Source organism: Neomonachus schauinslandi, chromosome 14 (assembly GCF_002201575.2).
Source record: "Neomonachus schauinslandi chromosome 14, ASM220157v2, whole genome shotgun sequence".
NCBI classification, from domain to species: Eukaryota; Metazoa; Chordata; class Mammalia; order Carnivora; family Phocidae; genus Neomonachus; species Neomonachus schauinslandi.
The window spans coordinates 979,877-994,830 of record NC_058416.1 but is presented as its reverse complement, the minus strand read 5'-3'; positions in this window follow the sequence as shown (position 1 = coordinate 994,830).

Below are 14,954 nucleotides of genomic sequence, written 5' to 3'. Positions count from 1 at the left end.
TCCATTATAATCATAGTGTATTATTCTTACTGTAATTGATGGTCTGTTCTAGCACTTGCTTTATTGAGCCAAAGTCTAGATACTTTGTAACCATCACTGGACTCAGCTGTCAAAAATAAGTGAATTCTAGGCATTTAATTTTTTTATCTATTGTGGGCTCCTGAAACATTTTCGTATAAGCCTAAAATTAAATGTTGAAGTAATGCAATATTTTTGAAACTGTTCTTGGTTCAAAGAGTTTATAACCCAGTAGTTATTAGAACCTTGAATCTGATCTTGGGTTTAAGTCTTAGGGTCAAATTTGAATGTACATTCATCGTTGAACACTGCTATGAACCCAGAGCCACATTTATATATTTGACTCCAAAAGGCTTGCTTTGAGGGCTGAACCTTTCATACACTTTGAACTGTGCAAGTGGCCTTTATTCTTACTACACTTACCAACAATTCCATCTGATACCACTGTCAGCTGGTTAAATACTATTTGCCTCCGTGTACTTACTTTGTTGCCCTAGGGAATTGTCATCCCCATTCATCAGCTGAGATTGTATTTTACTTTGCATTTTTATACTTCCGTTATGTAACATTATGTAGTTGAATGTGAGGAATATGCTAAATATTCTTAAATATTATTTCCTTCTTAAGCAGATCATGTGGGGCTATTTTGTCTCTTGCCAAAAAAATTATCAGTAGAATATTTTATCCCCACTGCCTAAAAATGTTCTGAAATGTAATACAGATAAATCAAAAACTAAGTTGCTCATCATTTATATTGACAACAATTTAAGAAATAATTACAAATCCTAAATTGTGGTGTTTTATTTGTTGCCCATATCAAAAATTTAACCTAAGTATTTCGTTAACATGTTAGAATTTTTCAGACTTCAGGTTTAATCCATACCACTGTTTCATATTGACCTGAAAGCTAGAATAATTGATTCTGAAGTTTTTGTCCGTCATCTTCAGAATAAGAATTCAGAATTTGTACAGATGTCTCTCCTTTTTAAATGGCTCCGCATGCTCATTCTGTTACTCAGGGTTTCCACCTGAGTGGTAGTTTTCAAAGTGTGAGTCATAACCCATTTGTGGGTCATGAAATCAATTTAGTGGCTCTAAACCAGCATTTTTTCTTTTTTTTTTTTAAGATTTTATTTATTTATTTGACAGAGAGACACAACGAGAGAGGGAACACAAGCAGGGGGAGTGGGAGAGGGAGAATCAGGCTTCCCGCAGAGCAGGGAGCCTGATGTGGGACTTGATCCCAGGACCCTGGGACCATGACCTGAGCCGAAGGCAGACGCTTAACAACTGACCCACCCAGACAACCCTAAACCAGCATTTTTTTCAATGAAGGAAAGTAGAATAGAGAATGTCAGGCTTCAGGCAAGTTGAAACGATGAGTCCCAGTTTGTATCCGCCTGTGCGTAGACAGGACCTCTACATGGAGTGGTCATGGCCAGAACGTTTGACAAACATCATTGTCTGCATAGAGCTTTCCTTTTCTCTCTCACTTGCTTTCTCTTCTTTTGAGTCTTTGGGTTACTTAATAAGGAGTCAAGGCTAAAGCAGAAAATCTGAAGTCTGCCAAGATTCAAATTTGGGCTCCAGCATTTACTAGCTGGCACGCTGATTAAGCTGTGTGCCTCACTTGCCTCCTCTGTAAAATGGGCACCATCCTAGCACCTGCTTCCCAGGCTCATCGGAAGTTACATGAGTTCATTCACATGTAAAGAGTTTGGGCCAATGCTTGGCAGGTAGTCAGTTCTATGGAAGCATTAGCCAGCGCTGTTACCAACTCCTGAGTGCTCATTCACCATGATACATCCCTTGTATTTATTCTTTCAACATTTTATGTTTGGGGTCTGGTTTTTAAATGAAGACATACATTCCTTTATACTAGAATTGTTTATACATTAATTAAAATTTTTGCAGTTCCTGAGATGGAAGCTTTATTAGATATTAAGAAGAGTGATTCCTATTTGAATTTAAATATATTGGAACAAACTTAAGGAAGCTTCAATTATAGGAATCATTCACCAAATGCATGCATTTCTGATGTAATGGTGAAGGATTTTAATAACATTGATTTGTGGTTTTTTTAAGATTTTATTTATTTATTTGACAGAGAGAGACACAGCGAGAGAGGGAACACAAGCAGGGGGAGTGGGAGAGGGAGAAGCAGGCTTTCCGCCGAGCAGGGAGCCCCATGCGGGGCTCGATCCCAGGACCCTGGGATCATGACCTAAGCCAAAGGACGTTTAACAACTAAGCCACCCAGGCGCCCCAATAACATTGGTTTTGGATGATGAATATACATGGGGAAAGAGCATCTGCTACTTGGCAGTGAAATGATGAAATGCAATAATTTTTAAGGTGAGATGCACTTAAGAGTAAACACTAAAATATGTTCCTGGGGTTATTGGAAGATTATTTGTAATTCATATAAGAAATTAAAGAGAGTAGGTCTAACTATACCAAAGAAATGGCAAGATATACTTGTCCAACAAGAGCTAGTGCAAGAGTCAGAAATAGATCAGACTTTGAGAAAGCTAAAATAAAAGAGGATTGTCCTGCAGAAATGTTTAATCTTTAAGTAGATGAAAACCATCAGAAGTATAATGTTGTAGCTCTGGCCTAATCAGATCCTGGGAAGGCCACATTTAATACCAACAGGGAAGCATCCCATTCTAATGAGTGACCATTTGACTTCTGAAATTACATGTAATTCAGTGCAAAAGAATTATAAACAAAACTCAGAAGGAGATATTTCATTGATCAATCACCTTTACACAAGGCATAGCCCCAAATCAAACAATTGTCTGGGCAAATACATACTTCTTGTATTTTTCACAATCTAAGAGAAACAGTAGCTTTTTGTGGATTATGAGAGAAGGTATGTGTTGATGCCCTATACAAGTGGGATTTTCAAACCCCGGCTTGCTTTCCTTTGGTGCAATAAATCTAGCTTTCACCTACACAGAGATCCAGAAGTCTTTTTCCTCAGCAGGATGGGTATAATAGGTTGTTGAGGAAAATATATAATGAGTTTGGTAAACATTAGCATGATTAAAGCAATTGGGCATGTTCTAGATAATAGAAATAACAGCAGAACCAAAACCCTCTTCATAACGGTAAAACTTGTTTTAAACCCTGAAGTAAACTGACAGGGTCCCAGCCGCCCAGCAGAGATGGGTCCTCCTGGACTGTGCCGGGAGGAGCTGTCTAGACAGAAAGGAACGCACACATTCCTACGGTACAAAAAATAGGAATTTTGCCTGGAAACAATGATTCAAAGAGGCACCAGGACAAAGTTTTCCAGACCCTGAATTGTGTCAGAAGGTCTCTCGTGGAACAGGCCACGTGACAGGACTACCAAGGCAGGGGTATTTTGCTCAAAGACCACTTTAGGAACTAGCTGAGTGGGAACTCTGCGAGCCAAGCATGCTGTCAACCCTCCAGTTACTACTTTTCACAGGACTCGGGCCATCACTTCTTCGGTCGTTCAAGACACAGACGGGTATCGTCTGTTCATCGTGAAAACTCTGAGCTGCCTCGGAGCCTGCTTGTGGCACTTTTAACACCAAGGCTGTTCTGAGAAGAACCTTGTTCCAGGCTTCGTCTTAGTACCGAATCGTCCTGACTTACTTGGGTCCGAAGGTGGCCTAGATAATTCTGGATTAGCTATTCTTTTAATTCTAGGGCAACATCAAGAAAATGCTATTTCCTTGGGGCGCCTGGGTAGTGCAGTTGGTTGAGTGACCAACTCTTGCTTTCCACTCAGGTCATGATCTCTGGGTTGTGAGGTCGAGCCCCGCATCGGGCTCTACACTCAATGGGGAGTCTGCTTTTCCCTCTCTCCCACTCACGCGCGCATGCGCTCTCTCGCTCTCTCTGTCCCTCTTGCTCTCAAATAAATAGATAAGATCTTTAAAATAAAAAAAAAAGAAAAAAGAAAATGGTATTTCCCAAAGCAATCCTTGACTAACTTGGAATTGTAATGTTGGCCCAGTTAATTTTGAGTTTGTTTTGGCTGAAAGTTACAATATCCAGGTAAAAGGCCCTCCAGCTTAAATTCTTGCTCCACTTGCTTCCCCCAGATGATTTACTTAGTGTCTGTAAACAGCGTGTCTGTGGAGTAGAAACTGCAGCCCTGAGCAAGGGTGTGGCCTGGGAGCAAATCATCCAGGAAAACACTTGAAGGAAAGACTTAAGCTGGTTTTCTTTGCTGCAGGACTTCTCAGAGCCTTAAATAAGCTAATGATCATCGTGAATCTCAAAGATCAGTGCAGTGTGCATGTTTCCCAGATGTGGACCACAGACCCAAGACGTGAAACCCCGAGCTCCACACTATCACTTTGGCCCCACCAAGGTGCCCCCACCGCGGTTTGCCGACTGCTACGCGCTAGATACTATCCTGTTCTTGCGGGCTCCCTCCTTCTTGTACCACCTGACTGTGCTTCGTCCTCTAGGCCCGTCTCCCCTCATACCGGCTCCTGGGGCTGTTGGAGCAAAGTCCCGGAGTGGGCTGAAAACAACGGGTGCTTACCCTCTCAGAGTCCCAGGAGCCCGGCGCCCCAGTCAGGATGTCGGCGGGGTCCAGCTTCCAGGGCTACCGGCATTCCTTAGCTTGCACGAGTGTCACCCGACCCCTGCCTCTGTCTGCGCGTGATGATCCGCCCCCGTGTCTCCAGATTTCCCTCTTCCTACACATTAGGGTCCAGACTAAGCCACACAACCTCATCGTACCCAACGACACCCGCAGAGACCCTATTCCCCCAAGGCGACGCTCATGGTGGACTGACCAGCACTCCCCATCTCTGTCCCGCTACACAGGTGGGGTCCAGCGAGCAAACGTGCACTTGTTTTAACCACCATGTTTCATCATTGTTTTTAACTGGATTCCTTGTGGAATTTTACCCCAAAGTCCAGATTTCTAGCTTGTATAAAAGGACCATACCTGGAGATACCCGGCCTGCTCGTCTACACGGCACCGTCGTCCGGAGCTGTTGTCCGGGACGAGCAGTTGTCCTGGAGACATCAGAGGACATCAGATTTCCACCCAGCCATTCCCCGCGTGCCCCTGAGGCCACGTGCACGCCATCTGCCATCCTCACGTGGGACTGCTGCTTTCCTTTAACAGTGTTTGCACACCTGGCCCACTCATGTGCCCGCCTGCTCCGTAGCCTTTTGGGTTTGCACCCCTGCCCCAGGCCACGGTGCCAATGTTCTTGGTGTGTCAGTAGTTCGGCTGCTTCACTTCCTCCTTCCTCCTGCACAGGACAGGCAAGCACAATTCCCAAGTTCTGCAGGAAGGCCTGCCACCAAAAGCTGTGAACCTGGGCGGAAGAGTCTGTGAGCTGCCTGGGCCCTGGCAGCGAGGTCTCCTGTTGGAGGCCGCCTGGGAGGGGAGGTCGGTCTCTGTCACTTCCCGTACGCATTGCCCACGTCTCTCCTCGAGCAGCTGAGCTAAAAACAAATGCTCACCTCATGCTTGGTTTTTGTTTGTTTGCTTGTTTGTTTCCCCATGCTTGGTTTCGTGCTTGTTTCCTTTTAGTGCGAAGAGCTGAGCATCATGGTTCTCCTTGACATTAGCGCTTCCCCCGAGCACAGGCTCTGCAAGAAACCAGAGTGAGAGGCAGAGCAGTAAGCAGGCATCCAGCCACTTTGTGCAAACCATGAGGGGCCTGGTCTTCATGACCTGGAAACAGCAGAGGTACCTGCCCTGGTCAGGGGAGCTGCTTTTGGCGCAACCCCAGGCAAAGCTGGGCTGCAGGGAGCTGCCCGGGGAAACGTGCAGGCTCCTCGTGGCCACGCATCACAGCCCCTCCAAGAGGCCACGGACATTCCCCCAGAGTTAAACCTTCGTGTCCCTTTATTTACATTGGTATTCTCTCTAAATCTCTAGACCCACAGCCCATGAGATGCCGACAGGTAGAGGGTGGGAGAGTCCACTCCCCTCTGTGCTTAAATGGCTTTGGAGATGCTCTGTGTCATTGGACCTTTCTGAATCAATTTTCCCATCGGTACGAAGGGCGATAACTGTTATCATGCAGGTTATAAACAATATAGGGGTATTTTGCAAATTAAATACCATTTGTACCCTGGTGGTAGGTACTGTCACCAACTGTGAAGCATCTGAGCATCTACCTACCCCCCAGCTCACAAGCTGCCCAGCACTGGTTCAAGGTGCTACAGGAGAGCCCAGGCACCTGAGTCGAGATGAACGACAGCTTGTTATTTGCCAGAGTCTCAGCATTTTGCCCCAGTTGCCAGAGGGCGACACCAGAACACACAGCTGGTCACAGGAGGGAACCCTGAGTGTAGGGCGCCCGAGCCTTTTATAACAGGCAGGGAAGGGCCCATGCTTCTCCCCAAGGAAGGCACTGTCGCTGCCCCCCAAAGCTGGAAGCCAGCCTGCCACTCCCCATCTTCTCGTGCTGTTCACTGTACAAACATCTTGAAAAGGTGGTTTAGAACAAAGCCCTTGGTGCCTCCCTCACGGGATGGGCAGGAACGTAACGTATCCATTAAGAATTGTCTTCCACCAGAAATTCAACCTGACCCCACAAAAGCCTTCATCTTACAGGAAATGCAACCATTTGGTAAAAATGGGTATTTAAGCAAGCATTTCTTATACTATCAAGTCCTTTTTTTTTTTTAAGATTTTATTTATTTATTTGACAGAGAGACACAGCGAGAGAAGGAACACAAGCAGGGGGAGTGGGAGAGGGAGAAGCAGGCTTCCCACTGAGGAGGGAGCCCGATGCGGGGCTCGATCCCAGGACCCTGGGATCATGACCTGAGCCGAAGGCAGACGCTTAACAACTGAGCCCCCCAAGCGCCCCTACTGTCAAGTCCTTTTTAAATATAGACTCTGACGCTTATTAGGTAGAAAGGCATAGAACCTGGCTCTTACCTAAAAATCGGAATAAATACCCAGACTTAGGACTGCTGTCCCCGACACATAAGTCAGATGTGGTCTTCAGACCCATTTTCCTTCTTAGACGTCCTGTCCTGAAACAGAACAAAGCAAGCAGAACAAAACAGAAACAGGGCACCCACCGCAATACTGGGCTAGACCAGCTAAAATGATGTGATGGTAGCACTGAAGGTCTTTCTCACAACCGTCGTTGCCTACTTCACCTTCTCAGAACGGTGGTGATGGAAGGCTCCTTCCAAACAGATGACTTTTCATGCTGAATCAGTCTGGTTTGTAAGAAAAAGAAATGAAATCCAACAGCTGCATGAAGCAAGGAAGCATTTCCAATAGTGCCACTATTTAGAACATGCTTCTCCCTATTGCTCTCATTCCCATTACTAAGAAAAATTTCTGCCCAAAGAGGTATTGTTTTGTGAGTTACGGTGACTGGATAAATCCTAAGAAAGCAGTTGGCCCTGTCAGTGGCGTCCACAGCAGAGGGCAGGTGCCAATGCCACGGGCCCTCGTGTCCTGCCCGACACCGTCTCCACGCCACCCAGTACCTGCCTCCGCCTCCGTGTGCCTCAGGCCTTCCTGCACCTGTCGTGATTTCTCCTTGTGATCACCCACCCAGCCCAGGGTCTCCACCGTCCCCACCAAGTTAAACAATCGGCTAGTCACCTATCTGTACTGATAAACACAAGGTTCTGTGATGAAACCTGCCTGTTTACACCAAGCTCTGAGTGAGGCTCTGCAAACACCAGCATGCTGCGTGCCCCGGGAACTGCGAGCCGGCCAGGGCTCCCCAGTGTCTCCCAACACGCAGCCTCACCACCGTTCTCCCAAGACCTCAGCACAGAGGTTTGGTGCTCAGAGGCCAGTGTGCGATGGGATTTGAACTCAGGCCCAGAACCCAGGTTTGAATGTTATTCTTTTATCCTACGGGAACAGAGGAGGACTCCCCTTTATAAAGAAACTGACATGGAAGAATTCTCTAAGCCAGCCAAATACAAAGGCTGACCAGGTAGTCCTTTGCTGGGCACTGTCGGGGAACCCGCATGACAAGGAATGAAACACGCTTCTGGGTCCACAAGCTCCCATCCCCGAGGAATGATGAGCTAAGTACAAACAGCGATGTGAATCCTGGCATGTCAGGGATTTGCAGGATCATGGTCTAATCTGACTTTTCTAATCCACATCACTCGATCCTTATTTGAAAAAATAGACATGATCTTAAGCTGCTGGTACTAGGAATCCTAGAATGAAGGAAAAGGCACAACCTGCCTGATAACTCAAAGTAACCTGGGTCCTAGACCAGAAAAAGGACTGTAGAAAAAACTAGGGACCTGATGAAAGTATGGACGTTAAGGTATAACCATGTATCGACATTGTCTCATTAATTGTAACAAACATGCCATTCCAATATAAAATGTTAATAACAGAAACTAGATGTGGGGGTATATGGAGAATGGTCTGAACTCTCTTTGCAATTTTTCTATAAATCTAAAACTGCTCTAAAATAAACCTTTATTTAAACTAATTTTTAAAAATGAACGGAGCCGAGTCTCATCCTCCATCCTGGGTTGTGAGGGAAGCTAGTGGGTGTCTCTCAGAAATACAGAAACGACACGCAGACATAAGCGTGCAGATACATTTTGGGGGTTGCGTGGCCCCAGGTCAGAAGCCCTTTCCCGCATGAACAGAAGCCAGAGGCTCCGGGGGGGCCTCCAGACGCCGGACGGTGACAGCGAGACACAGACAGAGCCAGGAAGTGCCCTGCACCTCTTTTCGGGGCCCTGCTTGGTTTTCCTAGCAGTCTCTGTCACCTGCAGGCGCACGCAGGGTGGATCTCCACGAGCCCCGGGAGCCAGCCGGTTCCACTAGAAACCCATCCAAAGTGGTTCCTCGCGGCCTCTGGGTAACAGCCGTCGGCTGCCTCCACGCCCCCGGGTAGGTAACCTCTACAACTGGTGTTCGGCTAGAGGAGCACCTCCAACCGACTCCCCGCCGGGTGACAAGGGCATTCAAATTCCCAAAACAGTGACCTTTAATCGACCCTCCTGGGAACGTTTCAGAGGATTCTGGTACCGATATGATATGATTGTTTGCCTAATGCATATTATCCCCACCACGACTTTTACTGGTGCTTTAAATACATATTTCTGTCATGAAAGTTTTCTTCTTAGATAAGTGATGCCTGTTTTTAGAAAATATGGTCGTGAAATGTTACTCCACCTTACTTGCACTCTGCAAGCGTGTCTACTAAAGCCACAAATTGCCGTGGCAGCAAACACCCACAATCGTGTGACTGTGTGGGAATATTTGGGGATATCCATATGTGTACATCATGATGTTTTTCATACGCGTATATCTGTAAAAGGAGAAGACAGCGCTTCCCCAAAACACGTAAGCAGAGCGCACCCCAAGGTCGCACATGGTTCCGAACACACGGCACGTGGCGACGCGCAAAGCCGGCCGGCGCTCTGGAGCGCATCTGGGTCTGCAGACAGCGGATCATCTTTCTCCTACAGTCGCGTCCTCGCTCGGAAACCCGATGCAGCGTGGTGGACTGATCCACTGACGGTGGCCATCGGGTGGCACGACATCGGTAGACCAGCAAACACCACAACCTTGTGATATCGAAGTAACACTCAGAGAATCTAGAAAAACCATTTGCGCTGATGTCTCCAAAGATGAATTTTAGGGTACGGTTGTTGAATATGAGCTTGGCTTTCATGTAGAATGGTCTAAATATCATCTAATAGTATACTTACAAGAAACTTGAACAAGCTTAAAATGATAAAAGAGATAAAGGACCATCAACTTAAAAATATTCCCTTTATGACCAAGGACAGAAACAAAGCAAATGTGATGTCGGAAGCACAGATACTGGAATCAAGCTAGGGACGCACAATGAGAACCTCAGTGTGGCTGGTGTCTTGATAGGAAACTTATGTCCAAAAGTTCAGCGATTCTACTAAGTTCTCACTTAACAGCTACTGGGGTTATTGCTACAAATCAAATTGTGCAGCCCAGTTTGGGTACACTCTCAGGAAAGTTCCGCTAAGGATAAACCAGCTGCCCATCTCTCCCTTGGCATATTAGGTTGTTGGTTTCCAGAATTGTGACAATGAAAAATAAAATACTTAAGGCCTCAAGAGCTGCTTTTAATTAAATTGCCAAGTTTCCCATTGGGGGTTATCTACAAATTATGCTGCTTTCTTTTTTATGTGAAATGAGCAATGTTCCATGGGAAATGCCGTGAAATCCAGTCCTCTGTAGGAGCCTGCCTGGAAGGGTGTGGACATAGGGATCACTGTATTTCCTGCTGCTGCGTTTCTGTGCCCACGAGAGCCCCAAGAGGTCACCCAGCAGAAGGGGGGCCTGTTGTCACTGGGGTGACTCGGCTTCGTAGAAGCTGTGACTTTGTTGTCATGGGTCAGAGAGGAAAAACGTGCGGCGCCCTTCCCAGTGCAGATCTACGTCTGTTACTGTCGAGAAACGTGAAGTGTTTTGGAAATCCGAAGTGGTTCTAAAATTTATTTGATGGTGAACCTGACCTGAACTAAAGTGAAGCTACTTATGGGACACTGGTGTGTTTGTGCATGCCTGTGGGTCTTGCACGCTGCACGTGTCCGCACACACAGAGGCGCCTGCTTGTTCGGTGGTTTGTACATGTGCTTCTCCCTCTCCTGCTGTCTCTCTCAAATAACGAAGGGGACAAACAATGTTATGTGGCAAATGCTATGTGGACCAGGCTACTTTTCTAAAATCCGAAAAACCCTGAATTTCAAAGTGGAAGATCTCAATATAGGGAGGGACATTCTGTGTTTGTGGATGCTGTATGAATATCCATGACCAGCATTCTTTATTAAGCATAGCATCCTTCCCTTGCTGCTTGCACAGCTGCTTCGGTCATAAATTGAGCATCCAGATGAAAAAACTTAAACTTGAGCTCTGTGTACCCCATGCCGAACCAAAACCTCAATCCCTGGTGAAATGTAGGCATAAATGAAAGAAGTAAAGTAATAAATCTGCTAGAAAATTCCACAGGTTAAAATACGTTTATGGGCCAAGAGAAGGTTTTTCAAAACTGAACATAAAAATTACTAACTGAAAAGGGGACAAAATGATCAAAATTAAGGACTTCTGTCAATCAAAAGATTAGGAGGCTAAAAAAGGCCAGCACGGGTGAGAGGAGATGTGGAAACAGTGCTAACCGGCTTCCGGGAAGATGAGGTGTCATGTTCTCCCTCCAGAATAACTAGAACACCTGCAAAGCACACCCGAGAAGACCCTGGGGGTGGGAGGAGGCGACCAGCGGGGCAGAGACTTCCCCGGGCCTCCCCAGACTCAGAGCTGAAGAGCTGGCCGCCCAGAGAGTAGAGGGCAGAGACGGAGAAGCCCCCGGAAGAGCTGCTCTCTCCAGCCCAAAGACCAGGAGAGGGGCTGCCCGGCAGGACAGGCAACCTCTGGACAATGACCACCCTCCCCAGTGGTAACATGGACACCCGCCCACCTCGTGTTGGCGGTGACCCCGGGGGGACAGCCGGAGCCCCTACGGCCTGGCGGCAGCAATGACCACCCCCACGCAGCTCCCAAACGAGGCCAGTGCACACCTGGACTTCTCCCCGCCGGGCACAGGTGAGGCGGTGCATCCACCTGGGCGGCTGGTGAACAGCCGGGCAGAGACAGCCAAGCACAAGGTCTGAATAAGGTCCCGATTCTCACAACGCGATGTGAAGCCGTCCAGGCTTCGGTCGAAAACCACTCGTCCTACCAAGAACCAGGAAGGTCTCAAGCTGAATAAACGTCAACTCTGAGATGGCAGAGGTGACAGAAGTCCTGACACGGATGTTAGAGCATCGCGGGAAAAGATGCCGCCACAAGAACTCCAGGCCCACGAAATGTTAAGTGAGAAAACCCGGCAAAGAAGCAGAAGACACGAAGAGCCGAGCAGAAGCTTGAGAATGAAAACATTGCAGCAGGCATGACAGAAAGCACAGTCGGTGGTCTCAGCAGCAGAAGGGGACAGGGCGAGAATCAGGGAGGCGGCAGCTAGAACAAGAGGAGTGGCTCCATCTGAACAGCAGAGAGAAGCGACTAAAGAGATGGAGGCTCGGGGGCCCACGCGGCTCCCCCAGAAGAGCTGAGGCTCCAGGCCGCGAAGTCCCGGAAGGGAGGAGAGACGGCCGGCTGAAGAAAACGCTCCAAGAAATTGTAGCTGAAAACTGTCCAAATTTGGTAAGGTACAAACCTACAAAGCTGAGTGGACGAACCCCAGCAACAAAAACCCAAGTCCACACCAAGACTTGTCATAGACTCGTGAAAATTAAAGACAAAAAGGGGCGCCTGGGTGGCTCAGTCGGTGAAGCGTCTGCCTGTGGCTCAGGTCATGATCCCGGGGTCCTGGGATCGAGCCCCACGTGGGGCTCCCTGCTCCGCGGGGAGCTTGCTTCTCCCTCTGCCCCACCCCACTCCTGCTCTCTCTCTCAAATAACTAAATAAAATCTTTAAAAATAAATAAATAAATGAAATGTTCCCACAATGAAATTTCACTTTAAAAAGATTTCCCTTCCAATTTCCAAAGTACTTCATGTTCATTGTAGAAAATGTGGTAAATACAAATAAATAAAAAAGGGAAAATCACCCAAAGCCCATGACTGGCTTGCTTTGTTTTGTTTTGTTTTTGCTAACGTTTTCACGTACTTCCTTCCTTTCTTTCTTGATGGGTATACACTGCACACGTACAAACCACCACACGAGCGAATCAGGACGGTATCACGCTGGACCCCCGGTTTTGTCTTGCCTTATGACTTGACTTTTGAAAACGTGGGGCTCCTGCCTGTTGTCCCAACACTGTTCATATGGGACCTTCTGTGACACAGGTTTGGGGGAGCGAGATGCTCCCCGAGTTCCTGGGACCACGAGGGAGGTCGTTGGTCCCTAAGGGTTCCATAATGAGGTGGGGACTCGACCACAGAAGTTAAAAATACGAGTGTGGCTCCCACAGGGCTGGCCAACAAATAAGATAAGAGTGTCCTGGTCTGATAGGTGTCTCTGAATATCCTTGTGACGCCTCTACTTTTTGAGGACAAAATGCTGAAGGTGAAAATGTTTAAATTTACACAAGGAAACTGCATTTATGTCCACAGGTGGCTTTTAAAAACCTAAGTATGTCTAATAATAGTTGTTCTGTCCATAGGAGTTTGCGTTCATACTCGAACCTGTGTTGCATTTTAATTCTCTAGGAAATCACTTGAAACAGTGTGGCCTCTTGCAAAAAGCCATGAATCCAGCCTGTGGTTTTATTTTGTTTAATCACCTTTTCACACCATCTTTTCTTTTGGGAAGGAAAGAGCTATCAACATATGATAATCTGTGTATCGCCCTGAAAAATAATTTGGGTGCCAATCGGTATCCCACAATTATCCAGCTTTCGACGGAGAACAGGAGAACAGGTGAACAGGTGAGCACCCTGCCTGAGGCTGACAGGGGTCCGGCTCACCTGGACGGGCGGCTGTGGGCTCCAAGCTCCGTTCTGGTCCCCATGCTTCTGTGTGATGGAGCAGGCATTTATACGTGTCAGTGGACAGAATCAAAGGGTGATCTGAATTTGTTCCAGGCAATTTCTCCTTTTGTTTTTCTTAATTCATGAGTATTAATATTCTTTAATGAGGATTTTTTATTTAGAGGGTTTTTTGTTGTTTTTGGAGGGAGCTCTGCTTCCCTCCTTTCTGGAGTGTCGAGCATTAGCAAACTCAGAGTAACGGAACATATGCAACCAAAGTGTATTACCGACCCTTTATAAAGGGAAGAGGAGGAGAAGGCTCGGTGTGCACTCTACTCGGAGTGGACATTGCTGAGGTCCCAAGGATCTCGTGGAATGTCAGCAGAGGCCAGTGATTATCATGTCGATATGATGCCGTGTCTCCCAGTCTCTGTGTCTTGTAAGACAGAGCTGATGTGCGGCATGGTGCTTGGCCTACAAACATCTGGCCTAGAGAAACAACAGGCGGTGGCCTTGAAGAGGCATCAGTGGTCAGCCTGAGTGGACATGGGGAAGCCGTCGCCTCCGCGTGTTTGCTTTGTGTCCGCACTGGGCTGGATGCTTTGTGTGCATTCTCCCACTTAGTCCTCAAATAAATCCTTCAAGTTGGGACTATTTCCATTCCCATTCTTCGGGTACAGAAACATACTCAGAGTTTAAAACCTGCTCATGATTGTTGGCTGGTAAGTGGGAGACAAGAGATCAAGACCCAGAGGACGTGCTGCGGGGCATTAATCCTGGGACGCTGAGCTATCTTAGCACCTAAATTTAATGACGGCATCACCGTGCCTTAAAATACATCTGAAAATAAATGTGTCACACTCTCTGATGGGTGCTAAGTTTCTACCGTCAAAAATTTGTCCTAAAATTTTCAGTAGGAACAGCTGAGAGTTATTATTTGTTATAACAAATATTTCTTAGGCACTTAGTAGTGTCGCCAGAGAGAACAGGGTGAATGAGACACACGGAACGAGTAAGACAACTGCACAAACAGCAAAATACAAAGCTGACCGCGGTGTGAGAGGTGTCCTGCAGGTGCTGTGGGCGCTCGGGGGTCGGCATCTATCGAGAGGCCGTGTGGGTGGCCGCGGAACACCACAGGCTGGGGCCGGCGGACTCCACGTGTGTGGAGAGCCCACTTCCTTCCTGCACGTCTGTCTTCTTGAGGCATCCTCGCATGACTGACCAGGACAAGGGGCTCTCTGGGGCCTCTTACAAGGGCACTAATCTCACTCATGAGGGTCCTACCCCTATGACCCGATCACCTCCCAAAGGCCCCACCTCCTGACACCTTCACCTTGGGGGAGAAGTTTAAACACGTAAGTCTGGGGGGACACGGCCTTCAGTCCATAGCACAAGATTGTCATGAAGGTGATGGCATTTGGAATGGGGCAGAGAAGATCCTGGAGCGTGCTGAGTGCCAGGACCGCCGGAAACAGGTCGGAGAAGACCAAGGGGCTGGTTGGGGGAGGGTAAGGCACACCA